The sequence below is a fragment of the Chiloscyllium punctatum genome, chromosome 14 (assembly GCF_047496795.1).
Source record: "Chiloscyllium punctatum isolate Juve2018m chromosome 14, sChiPun1.3, whole genome shotgun sequence".
Classification (NCBI taxonomy): Eukaryota; Metazoa; Chordata; class Chondrichthyes; order Orectolobiformes; family Hemiscylliidae; genus Chiloscyllium; species Chiloscyllium punctatum.
Genome location: NC_092752.1, coordinates 31,617,229 through 31,638,137, shown reverse-complemented (window position 1 = coordinate 31,638,137; position 20,909 = coordinate 31,617,229). Strand labels below are relative to the sequence as shown.

The 20,909-nt window shown below is 41.5% G+C and overlaps 1 protein-coding gene across 2 annotated transcripts in view; it reads left to right on the top strand.

Annotated features, from left to right (window-relative positions):
- Window positions 1-471: 471 nt before the first annotated feature.
- inpp4b (inositol polyphosphate-4-phosphatase type II B) overlaps window positions 472-20,909 on the top strand; it is a 940,291-nt gene continuing 919,853 nt past the window's right edge. The window contains exon 1 of one of the 2 annotated variants that reach the window (XM_072584129.1): window positions 472-668. The gene's annotated coding sequence lies outside the window, so the exon portion shown is untranslated. Of the gene's footprint in view, window positions 749-20,909 lie in introns of both variants that reach the window. The other variant, XM_072584130.1, reaches the window with a different exon arrangement.

Here is a 20,909-nt window from a genome sequence, read left to right as displayed (position 1 = left end):
AAACATGCGATTGTAATTTACATAGAAATAATAGTGCAACAGATAAATCTAATATTCTTGTTCTAATCCCAGATCAGACTCAATTCTTTATCCTGCAGCAAAGCCCAGTGCCTTGCAAAACTAAAATCGGTGTCCGTATTAAAATTCGGAAGTAAGGGACTGAAAATTGTGTTCAAAGATTTCAAAAGTACCTTGATTTAACGAAAAGACGGAAGCAGGGTTAAAAAATACTGACTAATTTTCGAAGGGTGTTGCACAATTAGCCAGATTGTACACAGTAACATTAAACATTGCGTTTTTGTTTGTGGTGAGTTAAGTGATAGCTTATGATTTACGTTTAAAAAAAACACACTGACGTCCCACTTTGTGTGTCTAAAAAGTCACGACCTTGTGTAAGTCAGTAAATTTTAAGGGCTGTGGTGGAAGGGGTGGGACTTGTGGCTGGAAGAGCTGCTCGCTCGACCGCCTACTTAGGTCAGAAGGTGTGACGCCCACTCTTCATTTCAACGCTCACCTTTAGCGGAGGTGGGGAGCGCGCGCTCAAATGACAGGTGTTCAGGGGAGAGCGCGCGCTCAGGCGACCGTTGTCTGGGGGAGAGCGTCCGTCTGAAGCCAGCGCGAGGGACAGCATGCAGGTGTTCGTCTCTCCTCATGTGGGCCGAGCTACGGTTAGTCGGCTGTTTCGAGATCTCGCTTCCTGTTTTATGGCTGCTTGTTTAACGACGAAAACGGAACATTTTCTTCAATTGTATGCAATGTTTCTAATTTTTACTTTTTAAATGTTGGTGTTAACTAAATGCACCCCCAGCGGCGGGAAAGATTGATGAGTTTTATTTTGAGGCCGAACGTTCTAGAGTTGATGCCTAACTAAATTTTTGGACTGTTTCCAGCTCAAGTGTGGATACTTTCTCAATTGATCTGAGAATTGCGTGTAACTAAGAGCAAGTCCTCCAATGAAAAGAGTGCTTATGTTGAGCCTTTAAGAAGGGCCGGCCGGTCCAGACCCGATGGGCAGAGTGGTCTTCCTTCTGTGCCGTAGATTTTTCTACACTTCTTAAACATCCGAAGGAGAAAGTTGCCTCGGGTTCGAGAGAGTTCAGGCGCAGCTTACTTACTGTACCTTGGAGCCAGCACATACGATGCGTTGAATGGTATTCTGTTGTGCTGTAACTATTCTAATATCTCCAGTACTCATCTACAAAAGTCGAGGTAAACGCACTTATTCCTGGAGAAACTCCAGGTCTGGCAGTGTATGTGGTGAGAGAAGGAATTTGTTTGGAGTCCAGTATGGTTTGAAATGAAAACACAGAACAGAGTCTGGTTTTGATAGTGGTATACAGTGGCCTAGGTATCACAGCAGGATTGCTGCTACACTCTTAATTTTTTGTGGTAGAACTGAGGTCTGCAATTTTGGCTGGCTGAAGTTCTGGCCTTTGCTCCACCCCGCAATGTAGAAGTGCACCTGAAATCCAATAGTTCCCTTTGTGGAAGGGTGTTTGAGGGAAGTTAAACTATACCCCCTTTCTCATGGCATTAAATACTGCATCCTATGATTTTCAAAAAACCAGCAGCATAGCCTGTCACTTTTGAAGTTCCTGTGAAAGGTGAAGTGTGTAGCTGTGTGGAAGTATGGTGTCAGTTGTGTGATGGAATGTTGAGCGTAAATCAGGGTTGGTAGGGGATTGGCAGTTTCTAGATTAATGATGGAAAAGCACAGCAGTTCAGGCAGCATCCGAGGAGCAGGAAAATTTGACGTTTTGGGCAAAAGCCCTTCGTCGGGAATAGAGGTGTCAGGTCTGTATGTGAGGATGTGATATGGGTCTATTCCAGTGGCAGGAAATGTTATTCCCAAGGTGGAGTGAGGAATCTATGGGGGTGGAAAGGGGGAGGGTGGGTACTAGGAGTCAGGTGAGGTGTGTATGGGTTGGTGAAGATGGGTCATTCTGATTTGGGCGTTCAACAGTTACCCAACAGATGATCAAGTTTCTAAGTCTCTAATGTTTTTCTTGGGTAACTACTAACATATAAATAGAGCAGAGCCCTCTGAATTGTCTGATTTTTAGTAGATCCTTTTGATGGGTTCCAGATGCAGCAGAGTCTCTCATTACAATCAGCAATTTCCACAGTCTGCTGCATCTGAGATTCTGTGCTTCCTATATGCAACTCCACTTTAGCTGTTGGAAATCAGGACCACTCTTTGGACCTGCATGAAGTTGTAGCTGTTAACAAGGAATCCCTCCAATTATGTGTTAGGTTGTAATTAATGGAAGGTTTAGCTAGAATATAGCAAACTTTTCACCTTTTTTTTCTCGTGCAACTATTACTGGCTATGTTCTACCATAATCTCAATTGTTTTTGTACTTGACCCAATAAACTGCTCATCCTCCAATGAATAGTTATTTAGTGAATGAAGTGTCCAAACTGGTCTATATGGGTTGACTTGCCTGAAGAAAACTTGATTGAATCAAGATCAGGCTTAAGAACGTTAGTTTAAAAGCTTGGTAATAAGGGACCTCTGCAATGAATGTTGATATAGCATAGTTGAAAACAGCAACAACTCACACTTTCACATAACAATGCCTTTCTACTATAGGAAAACTTCATGAGGTACTTAATAAATTTTTCATTGGATTACAATTCTATACCAACCCACAGGAATAGATAATATAGGCTAATTACTAAAGTTGGTCAAAGAGAGGTTTTATAGTGAATCTAAGAGGAAGTTAAGGTTTCTGTGGAATTAGTCCTCAATGTCTGAGGAACAGAGGCATAGCCTTCCTGTGGATACTGCTTTGCTTGCCATCCCTGCACCAAATTAAAAAAAATGCAGATAATGTTTAAAAGCATTAAACATTTTCAAAAACACAGTTTATAATACAGCACATTTTTTACAGGAAAGAAGATAGAGGGTGAGTGGGAGGACATTGTCTCTTTAAAAATAAAAATACCAATCCAAAGGAGGAGATATAAAGAATCGTACTCCAACATAATTTGCAATCTCATGGCCTAGTGTTATTTCTCTCTACCATGACTGTCAAGCTAGGGCATGAATGGATTACTTAGTATGGAAACAGGCCCTTCGGTGCAACAAGTCTACACTGACCCACCGAAGAGCCACCCGCCTAAATCCATTCCCCTACACTTACCCCTTCACCTAACACTATGGGCAATTTAGCATAGCCAATTCACCTACCCTGCACATTTTTGGACTGTGGGAGGAAACTGGAGCACCCAGAGGAAACCCACGTAGATACGGGGAGAATGTGCAAACTCCACACAGACAGTTGCCTGAGGTAAGAATTGAACCCAGGTCTCTGGTGCTGTGAGGCAGCAGTGCTTACCACTGTGCCACCATGCTGCCCATAAATGAGTGGGATGAACCTTGATTTAATGGCGAGTGCAGAGGCACACCTAAAAATGAGGTGTCAACCTGTGTGCTAAATGGCATAAGCAACAAGTAATAGACTGCAGTATCATTTGGCCCAACCAGTGACTCAGATCGAAGTGCTTTCTTGCTAGCCATGGATGATGATGGACAATTCAAACAACTCAATGGCGGAAGAGAAGCCACAAGTATCTCCATCAATGTAACAAGAACCCAGCCCATCCTTACAGAAGATAAGGCTGATGCATTCACAAGATTCTTCAACTAGAAGTGCTGAGTAGATGATCTATGTTGGCCTACTCTAGTGGGCCCAAGAATCACTCCAGTTGATATCAAGAAATTGGAGGCACTAGATACTGCAAGGGCTATTGACCCTGACAACATTCCACAATAATGTTGAAGACTTGTTTTCTAGCACTTGCCACACTCTTAGCCAAGCTTTTCCAGTACAGTTGCAACACTGGCATCTACTGGAAAACCTCCCAGATATGTAGAGGAAAAAACAGAACAAATCCAATCTGGTCAATTACCACCCATTTGTCCACATTCAATGGTTAGTAAAATGGTCGAAAGTGTCATCAAGGTGCTGTCAAGCAGCACTTAGCAGCGTGCTAACTGATGCCTAGTTTCGGTTCCGCCACATCCACTTAACTCTTGATCTCAGTACAGCCTTGGTTCAAGCATGAATAAAAGAATAGCATTCCAGAGGTGAGGTGAGAATAGTAGCCCTTGGCATAAAGACCAGATTTGACTGTGGCATAAAGATGCCCTAGCAAAACAGGAATCAGAAAACTTTTTTTAATGGTTGGAGTCATACCTGGCACATAGAAAGATGTTGAAGTCATTGGAAGTCAGTCATTTTAGGTGCAGGACATTTCTATAGAAAACAGCTGAAGGTGGCTGGCCTAATCAATGACCTTCTCTCCATCATAAAGTCAGAGTAGAGACAATGTTCACTATTCACAACTCCTGGGACAGTCCATGTTCAAATGCAACATTAACTGGACAATTCCCAGGTTTGGGCTGAAATGTGGCATATAATATTCACAGAATCCCTACAGTGTGGAAATAGGCCATTTGACCCAACAAGTCCATACCAATCCCTTGAAGAGTATCCCACCCTTTCCCATTTCCCTACCCTATTATTCTATATTTCCCCTCTCAAATGCACCTAACCTACACACTCATGAACACAATGGGCAATTGAGTATGTAGAATATTGAAAAGTACAGCACAGAACAGGCCCTTTGGCCCATGATATTGTGCTGAGGTTTAATCCTAATGTAAAATATAATAACTGAACCTATGCACCTCTCAATGCACTGCTATCCCTGTGCATGTCCAGCAGTTGCTTAAATGTCCCCAATGACTCTGCTTCCACTACCACAGTTGTCAATGCATTCCATGCATTCACAGGTCTGTGTAAAGAACCTACCTCTGACATCTCCGATATACCTTCCTCCTAATATCTTCAAACTATGTCTCCTCGTACCAGTCAATCCTGCCCTGGTGAAAAGTCTTTGGCTATTGACTCTATTTTCTAGGAGAAAGTGAGAACTGCAGATGCTGGAGATCAGAGCTGAAAATATGTTGCTGGAAAAGCGCAGCAGGTCAGGCAGTATCCAAGGAGCAGGAGAATCGACGTTTCGGGCATGAGCCCTTCTTCAGGAAATGGTTTCCTGAAGAAGGGCTCATGCCCAAAACGTCGATTCTCCTGCTCCTTGGATGCTGCCTGACCTGCTGCGCTTTTCCAGCAACACACTTTCAGCTATTGACTCTATCTATTCCACTCATTATCTTGTATAGCTCGATCAGGTCTCCTCTCTTCCTCCTTCTCTCCAGATAGAAAAGTCTGAGCTTATTCAACCTTTCTTCAGAAGGCAAGCCCTCTAGTCCAGGCAGCATCCTAGTAAACCTTCTTTGCACTCTCTCTAAAGCCTCTGTATCTTTCCTATAGTAGGGCGAGCAGAACTGGACACAATATTCCAAGTGTGGTCTCACCAGGGACTTGCGGAGCTGTAGCAAAACTTTGTGCTTTTAAACTCGATTCCCCCGTTAATGAAAGCCAAAACACCATATGCATTCTTAACAACCCTGTCCACTTGAGTGGCAACTTTGAGGGGTCTATGTACTTGCACACCCACATCCCTCCGTTCCTCCACACTGCCAAGAGTATGGCCAATTCACCTAACCTGCACATCTTTGGACTGTGGGAGGAAACTGGAGCCCTCAGAGGAAACTCATGCAGACAGTGGGTGAATGTGCAAACTCAACACGGACGGTTGCCCGAGGCAGGAATCAAACCTGGTCCCTGACTATTTGAGGCAGCAGTACTGAGCACTGAGTCATCGTGCCAGGAAAATGCCAGACAATGACCAGCTCCAATAAGAGACAATCTGACCACCACACCTTGACATTCAGTGGCATTATCATCACTGAATTCCATACTATTAACATCCTGAGAGTTACCACTGACTGGAAGCTGTAGGAATTGCTACTCAAGTGGCTATAAGAGCAGGTCAGAGGCTAGGAATGCCATGGCGAGTAACTCACCAGCTGATTCCCCAAAGCCAGTCCAACATCTACAAGGCACAAGTCATGGGTATGGTGCCACTTACTTTGATAAATGCAGCCCCAACAATACTCAAGAAGCTTGACACCATCCAGGACAAAGCAATCCACTTGATTGGCCCAATATTCACTTCCTCCTCAATCTAAGCTCCATAGCAGCACTGTGCACTATCTACAAGATGAGCTGCAGAAATTCACGAAAGATCCTGAGACAGCACTTTCTAAACCTACTACCACCTCTGTCTTGAAGGGCAAAGGCAACAATTACATGGGAACACCATTATCTGCAAATCCTCCAAGCTACTACTCATCCTGACGTAAATATATCACGGTTCCTGCACTTGCTGGGTCAGAATCATAGAATTCTCTTCCTAATAGGATAGAGGGTGTGCCCATGCACATGGACTGCAACGGTTCAAGAAGGCAGTTCGCACCATCTCATATGCAACGAGGGGCAGACAATAAATGCTGGCCAGCCAATGGCATTTGTGTCTGAGTTTTTTTAAAAAAAATCATCGGTAAACAAGGGGATGACATAATGTCAGCATAAGCAAGAAATGCAGATTTGAGATTACAGTCAGATTAGTCATGAATGGCTGAGCAGGTTGGTGAAAAGTCAAGAACCTAAGCCCTTCAGAATCTTCAGCTGCTTCAATAATTACCTTCCCTCCATCATAAAGTCAATGATATTTGAGTATCGAGAAAATAACAAGAATAGTGGTAAAATATGTTAAGAAACACCAATGTTTTGGAAATCTTTAATGCAAAGGTGCTACCTGCAGGAATGAGACTTTTCAGTTTAAATTCTTCCATTACTACTATATGAGAGTTAGGGGTAGGTCTATTGCTTAAAAATGTGTTGCTAAGCGCAGCAGGTCAGGCAGCATCAAAGGAGAAGGAGAATCAACATGCCCGAAACGTCGATTCTCCTTCTCCTTTGCTGCCTGACCTGCTGCGCTTTTCCAGCAACACATTTTTAAGCTCTGATCCCCAGCATCTGCAGTCCTCACTTTCTCCTAGTAGGTCTATTGCTGGTATGTTCATGAAAAGGGTTTCTCCTTAACTTTGTGGCAAGTTGAACTTGTTTCATAATAGTGCCTATGCAATAATAATCTGGGGAATTTTGAGGTAAACTTCTGCTTTTGTCAAAGCTAATAGCAGATTGATGCAAATCCCCTACCAATTTGAACCAACCTGCTCCAATTATTTACAAATTGCACACTGCCATGTGTACTAAATAGCATGTACAGCATGGAAACAGATCCTTTGCATCATTGTATTTCCAACAAAATTTATCATTTACTTTTGGTATTTATTTTTGTTTTGATTAAGTTAAATGAGTATGTCGTGTTTAAGCCAGTCAATGCATGTTGCTACTTTTTTTTTCAAATCCTGGTCTTGAAATGATTAGCAGCATATTTTAGCAAAATCCCCAAACAGGCTTCAGTTATTTAAATAGTACAGTGACATCCAAACTTAATGAATGAAGGGCAATCTAAGAAGTGTTAGGCTGAATTTTTGTAGGTTGTATTTCACAAGCTGGTTCAAGGAATTGCTTTCTGAAGGTTTGATACAATATTTTTGTTAAAAAGTTTAACATTCTTCAGGGCGTCAGCACCCTGAAAACCCATCCCCTCTGTTCACACATACTGTTATGTAATTTTAAATTGCTTATGCATCATATGAGATTATGGCTCTTTTAGGTTTTCTACTTCCTCCATGGCGATAATTCTGAATTTTGAAAGTAAAAACAATTACCATAAAGCACCACTGGATGGTACTAGTGAACTAGTTTGAAGGATTTCTGCAATTGCACTTTGAAAACAGACTAGATGTAATATTTATCTTGCTTTTGTAAGTCCATTTTTTTTTGGAAATGTAGAGCATGCTAAATTTATTCAACCGATGCTTTCACTAATGAGCAGCAATTTGGATAACAGATCAGTTGATGCAGATCTGTAACTTCCCATAGAGCCTGCTTACAATGAAGCTTCTGTTAGAGGGAAGAACAATGTATTACCCTAGGTCACTCTCAATGGAGCTGAATTGAGAAATGTTTTCGTGTAGGTGGATAGTAATTTTGCTATTTTAAAAATATTAGTGTTGGAGCATTGCTATTGTTTTTTCGGTAAATGTACCATGTGATTTCATACTGTGCTAAATGAGCAAGTTCACAGATTTCTTCCATTTGATTTAATCTGGTAAGAAGCTAAATTGTTGTTGATCTCTTGGGGAGGGGAACTATCTTCTCATTGTCATGTTTGCTATAACTATGATTTTTGAAGGACAGAAAGGCATTGAGCACTCCCTTAAGAGATTAAATTGATTTGAATTATTATTGTCACAGTGAAAAATATTGCTTTGTGTGCTAACCAGACAAACTATATCCTACGTAAGAATAGCAAACCAGAGGTTCAAGGTGGCGGCGACCCAGCATGTCTGAGTCTGTAGTGCTCTGCCTAAGACTCAGGCAAAGTGGGGCACCCACCTTCATGACACCCTTTTTAAATCATTTTAAAATAGCTTTTGCCAAGCATTGTTGGTCATTTTACATCAAACTTGAACAGTTTGGTGTTGTTCTTAAAATGACTAAGGGCAAAAATTCCCGCAGTTCGCAACAGGCAGGGACCCCTCCCCCACCCCCTCCAGCAACAGCGGAGACGTCCACGGCTGTCTCGGGGGACTTACCTGCGGAGGTGAGCCTGATCTCCGGGATCAACGAGCCACAGGAGAAGATCGAGGCCTTCATTGAAGAATCCAGCTCCAGGTGGGAGTTGTTCATGACTGAGAAATTGAAAAACTTGAACAGCATGTCAGAGGGGTGGAGCAAAAGGCCACGACCTCAGAGACTGCTGGCGAGTCGGCTGTGGGCCAGGTCCTGGTTCTCACGCAGAGAATCTGGACCTTGGAAGAGCACATCGACCTCGACAATCGGCTATTCTATTTCAGTTCCAATTTTATAGAGAGAAGCAGATGCTCCTGGAAGCTTCCAGAATCCTGGGAAGGGCCCCCAGGCCATGATTCACAAGGGTTCCAGGATAATGTTCCAGGATTTTTCTCCAGCCGTGATCCGCATTCAATGAGGCAAAGAAGCGTCTAAGAGACCAATACTCCTTGTGTTACCTGGCAACGCTGCGCTTCAGCCATGATGGATCCGTACATAACTTTGGATCACCGGAGAAGGCTAAAGAATTTTTGGACTCTTTCTTAAATAGACTGTGAGATTTAAACCGTATGGATGACGATTTTATTTTGCTTCCTTTCCCCTCCCAGCTTACCCTTTTCTTTTCTCCTTTTTCATCTTTTTTTCATTATCTTCTCTGGGGGGGGGGAGGCGGTGGTGGGGAGGGGGGCTTATTTGTTATTCGCTGTGTGATTTTTTTTTTATTAACAGGTCGTGTGGGAGGGTAGTTTATTTTGTTCTACCCTTTTAGAGCTGGGTTTTCTTCTGTCATTTTACTTAGCTTTCTAATAATTGCTGGGGTTGTAACTTTGTAGTTTTATATGTTTTATATTTTGTATTATGCTTGCTAAACAAACCTAGGTGGGGATGGGGGGGTCACTCACTTTTAACTTTGGTTTCATAGAACACTTGAATTTGTCTACTCCATTTTATAATGCCTGGGCTGAGGGCAGGGCACTAGTTAGAGGTTATGGTGAGGTTATTGACAGGTAGTTACACCCCCTGGGAGCAAGGGGAAAATCTCCTTTAAAATGTGTTTTGTATTGTTTTCTTAGGAATAGTTTTTACTTGTGTTTGGTGAAAATGTCTTAAAGAATTTTTGCTTTTGTGAATTTTCCATAGTCTTTATTCAAGGTGTTTTGGGTGGGGTTCTGCCTCCTGGGTGGTCTTGGGCTTGCCTGGACGATCATGGCTAGCCATTCGCTTAGGTGGTGCACCTGGAATGTCAAGGAGAGTAATTCACCAATCGAAAGAAGATATTATCAAACCTCAAAAAAAAGGGTTGATCTAGCTCTCTTACAGGAAACACATCTACTTGACAAAGAGCACTTAAAATTACAACAGGGTGGGTTTGACCAGGCTTTTTTCTCATCTTTTAGTTCAAAAAGTAGGGGAGTAGTCATTCTCATCCAGAAGAATCTTCCTTTCCAAATGTTAGGCCAGATAAAGGATGAGTCTGGATGGTATATACTGGTCAAAGCACTAATATATGGAGAGGAGTATGGAATTTTGAATTTTTATTGTCCCCGGCATACCCCTTCAAATTTGTGACGGAAGTATTCTCCAAGTTGATGGCTTTTGGGGCCCACCATACAATTATAGGAGGAGATTTTAATTGTATTATGGACTCCGAGACAAAGAGGATACCTAAGAGTACTATGGGTATATCTCTCAGATCTAGACAATTGGCAGATCTGAATAAGGAGCTAGGGCTAGTAGATGAGTGGAGGTGCCTTCACCCCCAGGACAGAGACTTTACTTTCTACTCTAACCCACACAAGTGTCATACTAGAATTGATATGATCTTTGCTCCCTCGACCCTTTTGAATTTCATATTGTCCTGCAAAATCGGTAATATAGCAATCTCTGATCATGCTGCAGTATATATGGACGTTAAGACTAGGGACAATGGGACAGGCCCCCGACATTGGCGTATGGATTCTTTCTTAATGAAGGATAGCAAATTTATAAAATATTTTTCTCAGGAACTCAAAACCTTTTTGGAAATTAGTTCAGGTACGGCCAGTAACCTGTTGATGACGTGGGAGACCATTAAGGCTTATGCGTGAGGTTTGATAATCTCCTATTCTGCGACCCAGAAAAGACAAATGGGAGAACAACAGCACCTGCTTGAGGCTCATTTGAAGGTAGCTGAGACAGTGTATGTTGATAGGCCCTCCATTACTAAGCCACAAAAGATTGCAGCCCTTAGGGCAGCCTTGAATACTGCACTTACCCAAACAGCAAAGAGGGAAATATTATTGCCAAAGCAAAGATTATATGACTATGGTGACAAGCATATCTTGTGAGGGGGAAAGAAAAGGCTCCTCAAGCTATCACATCCATTAGGGAAAGTGCTGGTACTCTGATTTGTGATTGTTAAAGGATCAATACAGCCTTTTATTTTGAACTGCATAAATCGCAAGACTGTGAATATAGAACTAAGAAGATGGAGTCGTTCTTTAAAAACCTGGCCTTTCCGGACTTAACCTCTGAGCAGGTGTCGATCCGGAATGCTCCCCTGACAACCCAGGAAGTACTCGATGCAATTAGACAACTTCAGAGTGGCAAAGTGCCTGGACCAGATAGATTCCAGGTTGAGTTTTATAAAGAATTTATAGGGGAATTGGCTAGTCCACTTATAGACATGTATAATCACTCTTATAGTCAGGGCTGCCTCCTGCCATCGTTGAGAGAAGCAGATATTTCTCTCATTCTTAAAAAAAAGAAAAGACCTCAGAAGATTGCTCATCACATAGACCTTGCTAAATGTGGATTTTAAAATCCTTTCTAAAACATTAGCATTAAGACTGGAGAGGGTCTTGCCATACATTATAAAAGAGGACCAGACGGGGTTTATCAAGGGTCTTAGGTCAACTAACAATATTTGAAGGGTCTTAAATATGATACAAGCCTGTCAACAGGGAAAAATACCAGGTTTAGCTGTCTCCTTGGATGCAGAGAAGGCATTTGATTGGGTAGAATGGCCATATCTTTTTTATATGCTGGAAAGGTTTGGTGTCGGAGAGATATTTTCTAAATGGGTCTCTATTATACAATGACCCCCAAAGCAGCTATGGTCACCAATGATTTAGGTTCGGATAGCTTCAGTGTTGGTAGGCTGTCGTCAGGAATGTCCTCTCTCACAGTTGCTCTTCACGCTAGTAATCGAACCACTGGCAGAAGCTATACGAACCGACTCTAACATAGTGGCACCGAGGGTTGGTTTAGGTAAACGTAAAATCGCTCTCTATGCAGATGATGTCCTCCCTTTCTTAGGTAATCCTTTGATATCCATGCCCTGCCTAATTCAAGTAATCAATCTATTTAATATGTTTTCAGGCTATAAAATGAATTTTATGAAATCTGAGGCCATGCCATTGGATGGTCTCGCCAGTATATCCAATTTATCAGATGCATCTTGCTTTCCCTTTCGGTGATCACTGGAGGGTTTTCTATACTTAGCTATTTTTATCACCCCAGTATTTGGTCAGATATATAAAGCCAATTTTGTACACGTACTAGAGAAAATAAGGCAGGACCTTCAACGCTGGGGAGATATCCCAATATCCTGGTTAGGCAGAGTAGCTCTAGTTAAAATGAATATTCTGCGTTGTCTCCGATATCCTATGAAAATGCTCCTTCTGATGTTGCCGAGACTGTATTGCGTAAGCTGCACGGCTGGTTTGGTTCCTTTATTCGGAATCATGGACGGCCCCTTATCAAATTAGAAAAGCTGCAGCTTCCACAAGCAAGGGGAGGAATGTATTTTCCAGACTTTAGGAGGTATCAGTTGAGCTCTTTATTATGCTGTATAGCTGATTGGATCTCTTGTGAGTCGCAAGAGATCCAATTTGGTTAGACATTTGAGAACTCCCAAGCAAAATGTCCCCTCATCAATCTTTTATTTTTAGATAAGATGAGAGCTATTATGGACTATTGCAAAAACACTATTGTATTAAATACAGTTAAAGCCTGGAGGATAATGTGGCAAGATTAGGGTAACCTACAAAAAACTTAACCCAATGCTCTCACTATAGGAATATTAGGATTTCAGCCAGGGCTGACAGATGTAACATTTAAAACCTGGAGGTCCAGAGGTATCTCCTGCTTGGGGGACCTGTTCGATGGGGAGGTTATGATGTCCTTTGAGCAGTTGCACCAGAAGTTTGGACTGCCTAATGGAGACCTTTTTCAGTATTTCGAAATACGAGATTATATACAGAAGAAGACCACATTATTAGACAGTCCGTACAAATTGGAGAAGGAAAGAAGAGTGCTATGGCCAATGGCTCCACCCTTGGTCAGTACTCTTTATCATTCATTATGTAATGTGGTATCAAAAGACATGGAACGACGGTTTGTTTAAAACATGGCACCAAGAATTGGGGTTAGAAATCTCTTTAGAAATGTGGGAGGACATCTAGGAAAATGCCAGAAAGATCTCTGTTTGTAATAGAACTCAAGCTATTCAATTCAATTTACTCCATAGGGCTCATATAGCACCTGAACGACTTGGAAAATTTAAGGTAGGAACATCCCCAATGTATCCTACACAATGTATCCTACATCCAAAATAGAAGTGGGCACTCTCGCGCATTGTCTATGGACATGTCGCAAGATCCGTAGGTACTGGGACACAGTAGCGAATGCTCTGACAGAGATCTTGGGAACGGAGATTAGATTGGATCCGGTGTTTTTTCTCCAGGGCTTTTCAAATTTTCCCTCCCTGGAGGTGCACAGGAGGAAACTATTTTCTATTCTTTCCTTTTGTGCAAGGAAAAATATCTTAGTGAATTGGGTAGCTGAAGGCCCTCCAGGACTTTTGATTGGCACAGGTCATCATGGAATATATCCCCCTTAACTTCCTTACAAATATGGTGCACCAAAAACTGAATTATTCTATAAAATATGGCAGCCCTTTCTGAACTATATCGACACAGATATTTCAGCCATACTGTCAAGGGCTTTTGTCTGGCTGTGGTAGTGGTTCTGGCTGGTCCGGTGGCCCCCAGGAGGAGAAATCCCGTATAAATGCGGATTTTATTATGACTATGTTAATTCATTCGAGTATGTACTTAATGATTTAATTGTTCTATTATTTTTCGCTAGTAATGTATGGTATTCTATTTTATGTTTTGGTTGTTTGTAGGATAGATTAGTAGTTGGGTTTTTTTCCTTTTTTTTGGTGTGTTTTGGTTATTATTTCTTTTTATTCATATATTGAATATTAGTGTTTATACTTGTTTGTATTACTTGGAAATTTTTAAATTTTTTACAAAATTACATTTTTTTTTCAATAAAAATACCTATATTTTAAAAAAAAGCAAACCATACTTTACATAAAACACAAAGGTAATAGCACAAAATGTTACACCTGCAGAGAAAGGTCAACTCTAATATGAGGTCCATTCGTAAGTCTAACTGCGGGGAAGAAGCTATTCTTAAATTTTATGTTTTCAAACATTTTGTATCTTCTGCCTGATGGAAGAGGGTGGCAGGGCATATAATCAGGATGGGGGGGGGGGGGGTTCTTGATTTATATTGGCTGATTTCCCAAGGCAGTGGGAAGTGTCAACTAAGTAAATGGATGGAAGCCTAATTTTAGTGAATGACTGGGCTGCGTTCACAACACTGTTATTTCTTGCGGTCTTTGGCAGAACAGTTGCCATACCGAGCTGAGATGCATCCAGATAGGATGCTTTCTGTGGGGCATGTATAAAAATTGGCAAGAGTCATCCTGGACATGTCAAATTTCCTTAGCCTTCTTAGGAAGTAGATGCATTGATGTGCTTTATTGACTGTGATATTGCTATGGATGGACTCGGATAGATCGTTGGTGATACTGATTTTGAGGAACTTTAAGCTCTTGACCACCTCCACCTCAGCACCATTGATGCAGACAGGGTTCCTGAAATCAATGACCATATCCTTAATTTGCTGACATTGAGGAAGAGATTGTTGTCTTTACACCGTGCCACTAAGCTGTCCATCTGTTTCTGTACTCTTGTTGTTTTGAGATCTGACCCACTGCAGTGGTGTCATCAGCAAATTTCTAAATGGAGTTAGAGCTGAATTTGGTCCCATAGTCATGAGTGCATATGGAGTATAGACTGGTGCTGAGTACGCAGCTTTGCGGTATTGAGGATTATTCTTCATTTTCCGTAATAAGGTTTATTATATGAAAGCAATGAAATACAGAAGATTGACGCGCAGATATGCGTACACACACACACACACACACCAGAAGCCAATGAACTGCGCTTCAGAGACATCAGATCATCCTTACTCCAACATCAGTCTTTCTACAAGATTGCTTCAGGGAACGATTTTGGGGCCTCAACTAGAACCACTTGCTGCATTTGTTCCTACTAAGGAGATTCAGAAGGCTTCAGTGTATCCAGGTCTAATAGTTCACCCTCTTTGTATCTACTCAGCTCCCATCACCCTCCAGAAGGACTCTGCCTTGGATTTCCATTCCTGGGCCTGTGTGTGTGTTGATAAACATAAACAGAAAATTCTTTTAGAATGGATTGGTGCCTATTCTTACTGGTTTGCAGTCTATGGGTCAGGAAGTCAAGGATCCAGTTGAAGATGAGAGAGCAGAGTCCTAGGTCGCGGAGTTTGGAGATGAGTTTTTGTTGGAATTATGGTATTGAAGGCAGAGCTATGGTCAATAAATAGGACTCTGACATAAGTATCCTTTTTATCTTGTTAGAACATAGGCCTGTACTGCGTTGTTCTTCGATCCTCAGTAGTGTTCCAGCCTTCTATCCTATTTTAAGGTCAAACTAACCTTACATACCCTTCATTTTACTGTCATCCATGTGCCCATCCAAGAGTTGCTTAAATGTCCTTAATGTATCTGACTCTACTGCCACCGCTAGCAGTGCATTCCAGGCACCCACCAGTCTGAATAAAGAGTCTATCTCTGACATCTCCCCTAAATCTTCCTCCAATCGCCTTAAAATTATGCCCCATCCTGTTGGCTATTTCTGCCCTGGATAGCCACTCATCATCTTGTACACCTCTATCAAGTCGCCTCTCACCCTTCTTTTCTCCAATGAGAATATCACTAGCTCCCTTAACCTTTCTTCATAAGACTTTTTACCCTCCAGTCCAGACAGCATCCTGGTAAATCTCCACTGCACCATTTCTAAAGCTTCCACATCCTTTCTATAATGAGGTGACCAGAACTGAACGCAATATTCCAAGCTCTATAGAGCTGCAATATAACCTTGTGGTTCTTAAACTCAATTCCCCTGCTAATGAAAGCCAGCACACCAGATGCCACCTTAACAACCTTAGCAATTTGGGTGGCACCTTTTGAGGGATCTATGGACATGGACCCAAAGATCCCTCTGTTCTTCCTCACTGCCAGCAATCCTGCCTTTAACCCCATATTCTGCATTCAAATTCAAACTTCCAAAATGAATCACTTCACACTTTTTTTCCTGAACTCTATCTGCCACTTATCAGCCCAGTTCTGTATCCTGTTAATGTCTATTTGCAAGCGACAACAGACCTGCCCACGACCCCACCAACTGTCATCGGCAAACTTACTAACCCACCCTTCCACTTCCTCATCAGTCATTTTGTAAAAATTACAAAGAGCAGAGGTCTCAGAACGGATCTCTATGGACTATTACTAGTCACTGAGCTCCAGGCTGAATACTTTGCATCAGCTACCATCCTCTGTCTTTTACGAGCCAAAGAAGTCTATATCCAGTCAGCCAAATTCCATGTATCCCATGCCTCCTCACTTTCTGAATGAGTATACAATTGGAAACCTCATCAAATGATCCAGGGATGACTGTAGATCCAGGGTAATGGCATCTGCCGTGGACCAATTGTGACATTCTGGAATGATTTTACTTGTAACACCATAAGATGTAGGATTAGAAACAGACCATTTAGCTGACTGAGTTTGCTCCACCATTCAATCAAAGCATGGCTGATCTGGTGATGAACTTCACTTTCCTGTATTATCCCCTTGACTCTTGATGACCTTACTGTTAAACTTTTGTCTGTTTCAGCCTTGAATATGCTTAACGATGCAGTCCTCTGCAGGAAAGAATTTCATAGATTCCGTATCCTCAGAAGAAATTCCTCCTCATATTTGTCTTTGCGATTATGCACTTTGGTCCTGGTACAAGGGGAGCCAACCTCCTGGAATTATAAGGATTGTCTTATTTTCATGTCTTTTTTTAAAACTGTGGATTGCAATGATTAAGAACTGTTTTTAAAAATCAGGATTTACCAGGATGCCTGCATAATTTCATAGCATAGAATTTAACATTTATTGCAAACTCTGCAGGGTCCAACAATGTGGAGATCGTCTGGATCCAAGGAGTGTTTTCACAAGTGGAGCTGTTTGGTTCTCAACTAATGGAGCAATTTGGAGCTAGAAACTAGTTACAATGATTCAGATGCGGTGTGTGTAGCTGTTCCAGCGGAAACTGAATTTCTCTGTAGTAAAAGACTCACTTTAACTTAGGAACAGGAGCAGGCCATCTGTTCTGCCATTTATTAAGATCATAGCTGATCTGTGGCCTAACTCCATACCACAATTATCTATCTCAGATTTAAAACTAACAACTGATTCAGCATCCTTTGCTATTTGTGGAAGAAAGCTCCAAACATTTACCAATCTGTGTGTAGAAATGCTTCCAATATATCTCCTGAATGATCTGGTTCTAAACTTTAGATTCTGTACCTGCTTTTAGATTCCCCAACCAGTGGAAGTATTTTATCTTCATCTACCCTGTCTTTTCCAATCAACAGGCAATACAGCACAAGAACAGGCCCTTCAGTTCACCAAGCCAGCACTGATTCTAATCCTTATTAACATCCATTATTTATTGCCCATGTACAGTTTCTATTCCTCTGTTTGCCTCCCATTTATGCATCTGTCAAGATATGCCTTAAGTGGTGCTAATGTGCCTGCTACCACCACCTTTCCTGGCAGTGCGATCCAGGTATCCACCACCCACTGTGTGAAACGTTTTCTTGCACTTTTTCCCCTAAACTTTCCTCCTTTTCACCTTGAACTTGTGATCAATTGTAGTTGACCTTTCCACCTGGGGGAAAAAGCATTCCATCCTATTTAAGAGGTCTACAAAATTGAGACACAGTCAGGTCACTCTTCAGCCTCTGTCTTTCCAGTGAAAACAACTAAAGTTTTGTACAGTCGTAACATAACTAACAGATTCTACATTCGATGCTCCAGCTGATGAAGGGCAGGCATGCTGTACGCTTTCTTAACCATCTTATCCGCCTCTGTTGCCACATTCAGGGATCTGTGGACCTGTATACCCAGATCCCTCTGCATGTCAATGTTTCTAAGGGTTCTGCCATTTTATTGTATAATTTACACTCTAATTTGATATTCCAAAATGCATTACATTGCATTTATCCAGATTAAACTCCATCTGCCATTCCTCCATCCAAATCTGCAACCTGTGTCCTGCTGTATCCTTTCACAATCCTCCACACTATCTGTAACTCATCCAATTTTGGTGTCATCTACAAACTTACTAATCAGGCCACCTACATTTTCCTCTAGATCGTTTATGTCTATTACAAACCATAAAGATTCCAGCAGTGATCCCTGCGGCACACCGCTATTTATTAATCTGCATTCTCAAAAGCACCTTGGCACTGCTACTCTTTGTGTTCAATGACCAAGCCAGTTTTATATCCATCTAGCCAGCTCACCCTGAATCCCATGGGAATCTACCTTCTGTACCAGCTGGCCATGAGGTGCTTTATCAAATGCCTTACTGAAATCAACATCATTGCCCTTCCCTTATCAATCATTCTTGTCATCACCTCACTGGTGAAACATGACCTTCACTGCACAAACCCAAGTTGCCTGTCACTAACAAGTCTATTTGCTTTAAAATGTGAGTAAGTCCTACTTCTCATTATTACTCCAACAGCTTCCCCACCACTGACATCCAGCTCACCAGCTTGTAATTACCTGGATTACCTGTGTTTCTCTTCTTAAAGGAAAAACATTGGCCATTCACCTTTCCTCTGGAGCCTCGCCTGAAGTCAGAATGCAAAAATAGCTGGGGCCTCAACAGATATTTGCTACTTGCCTCCTACAGTATCCTGGGATAGATGTCACCTGGCCATGGAGTTTGTCAACCTTGGTGTATTTGAAGACACCCAACACTTCCTCCTTCATTATGTTGACCTGCATGAGAGTATTCACATAACTTTCCCTAATCTCATATCATGAGACGTAGGATCAGAAACAGGCCATTTAGTCCACAGAGTCTGTTCCGTGTTGATTATAGCATCGACTTCCAGGTTCTAGAAGTTGCTATCATGCATGGGCCTTGGAGGCCTATGTAGCAGTAAGAAAATTTCAGGGGAAAGACTGACAGCCTCCTAAGAATCTTGAGTCTTAAGATCTCCACTCATTCTTCTAAATTGCACAGAATATTGTTAAAAGGATGTGGTGTCCTGTACCTTTTAAGAAAGTTAAACGCTAGCAGAACTACCTGACAGCTCTAAGTGTTCTCAACAAGATATAATGTAACATGTGGTCCAGCTACTGGGATAGCTAGGGTAGTTGGTTGTCTGGAGACAAAAACAGATTCGAATTAAGCCAATCAGTTTAACCTATACCCCAAAACATACCAAACTCCAATCCAATTTGAAATTAGTATATTGACAATCTTAAAAGCCAATGACACAATCTGATGCTTTGGGGGTATAAGACCAGGGAAAATTGAACAGTTGAGAAGAGAACTTCTATGCCACCAGTATGTAGAGACTACCTGAAAAATAGCTATCTTAAAGGTACTTTATCAATCTGTGACCTGTAAGAAGAAAAAAAACACAGGAAGATCCAAATAGAATATTTGACAGCTGGCTGGTTTTGAAAATTCTAATGTTTGGTAAATCTTAAACCCCCCCAATTATTGGACTAGTATTGTAAAAGGGGAAGTAAGATAGGTTAGAGGAAGGAGTTGTATATAATTGTTGGTTCATTAGTCTCTGTTATACTTTTAAGAAATAAAGTTGTTAATTTTTACTTTAAATAGTTCTTGGACTTTCAAATTTTCAGATTCCTGCATGGGATAAATCTCTTGTGTTGCTGGTTTAAATTAAGCAGGAGGGTTTACCCTGTGTCGTAACAATATAGTCGGAAGCTCCTGTACAGACTATCTCTCCATGCCTGGGATCAATGTGATGAGCCTTCTGAGTTTCTTTCCTTGGATAAACATGTTCATAGTATTCTAAGTGTGTTATGATTAGTTGTCCATTTGGGGGAAAAAAAGGTGTTTTGGATACTATGCTTATTGCTTCCTTTTTAGCATCTTAGTGTGGCAGAATAAGTGCAAAAGGTAAATAATTTGTTTCTCTCAACCTGAGTTAAGGGCATGGATTGAAGTGAGGAATTGCTGTGTTGTCACCACAGGAATGTGGTTGAGGGAGGGGAAGGACTGGCAACTCCGTATTCCAGGTGAAGGATCTTCAGGCAGGACAGAATGTTTTTTTAAAAAAAAGAAAGTTCTGTCATACTATTAACGAAGGAGTTAGTTACTGCAGTAATGGGTGATAGTATCTTGAAAGGGTCTTCAAATGAGGCCTTGTGGATAGAACTTAGGAATAAAAAGGGAGCAGTCGCACTGCTAGGAGTATATTATAGACCCATCCCTCCACCCCCAAACAGTCAGCAGGCAATAGAAGAGCAGATGTGTAGACAATTCACTATGGTGTGTAAAAACTACAGTGGGAATTTCAACTTCTACAAAATTAATTTTGGTATTCACAGTGTAAAGATTTTAGTGGAAGCAGATATCTTGAAATTTATCAGAGTTTTTTTAATATTCACATAGGTCTAACAAGGGACAGCGCAATGCTGGCATGAATTCTGGGAAACTAAGCCAGATAGGTAGCATTGGGGAATCATTTTGATAATAGCGACTACAGCAACAGGTTTAAAGTTTATGAAAAGGAAAATGGTGACCTCGGAAAAAGATTTTGGATTGATGAAGGGCAGATTTTACAAAAATAAGAATGGAAATTTCTGGAGAAACTTAGTAGGTCTGGCAGCATCTGTGGGAAGAAAGCAGCGTTAATTGATTTCTCATCTGGTGACTCTTCATCAGAACTGTGTGTTCGTAGCTAGGAATATGTGGTATTTAAGCTGAAGCCAAAGTTGGGCAAGGAAAGGGGGAGGTGGAGTGGAGGGCGGAGACTGAGCTCAGATTCAAAAATATGAAAAGGGCATGTAAATGAGGAGATAAAGAA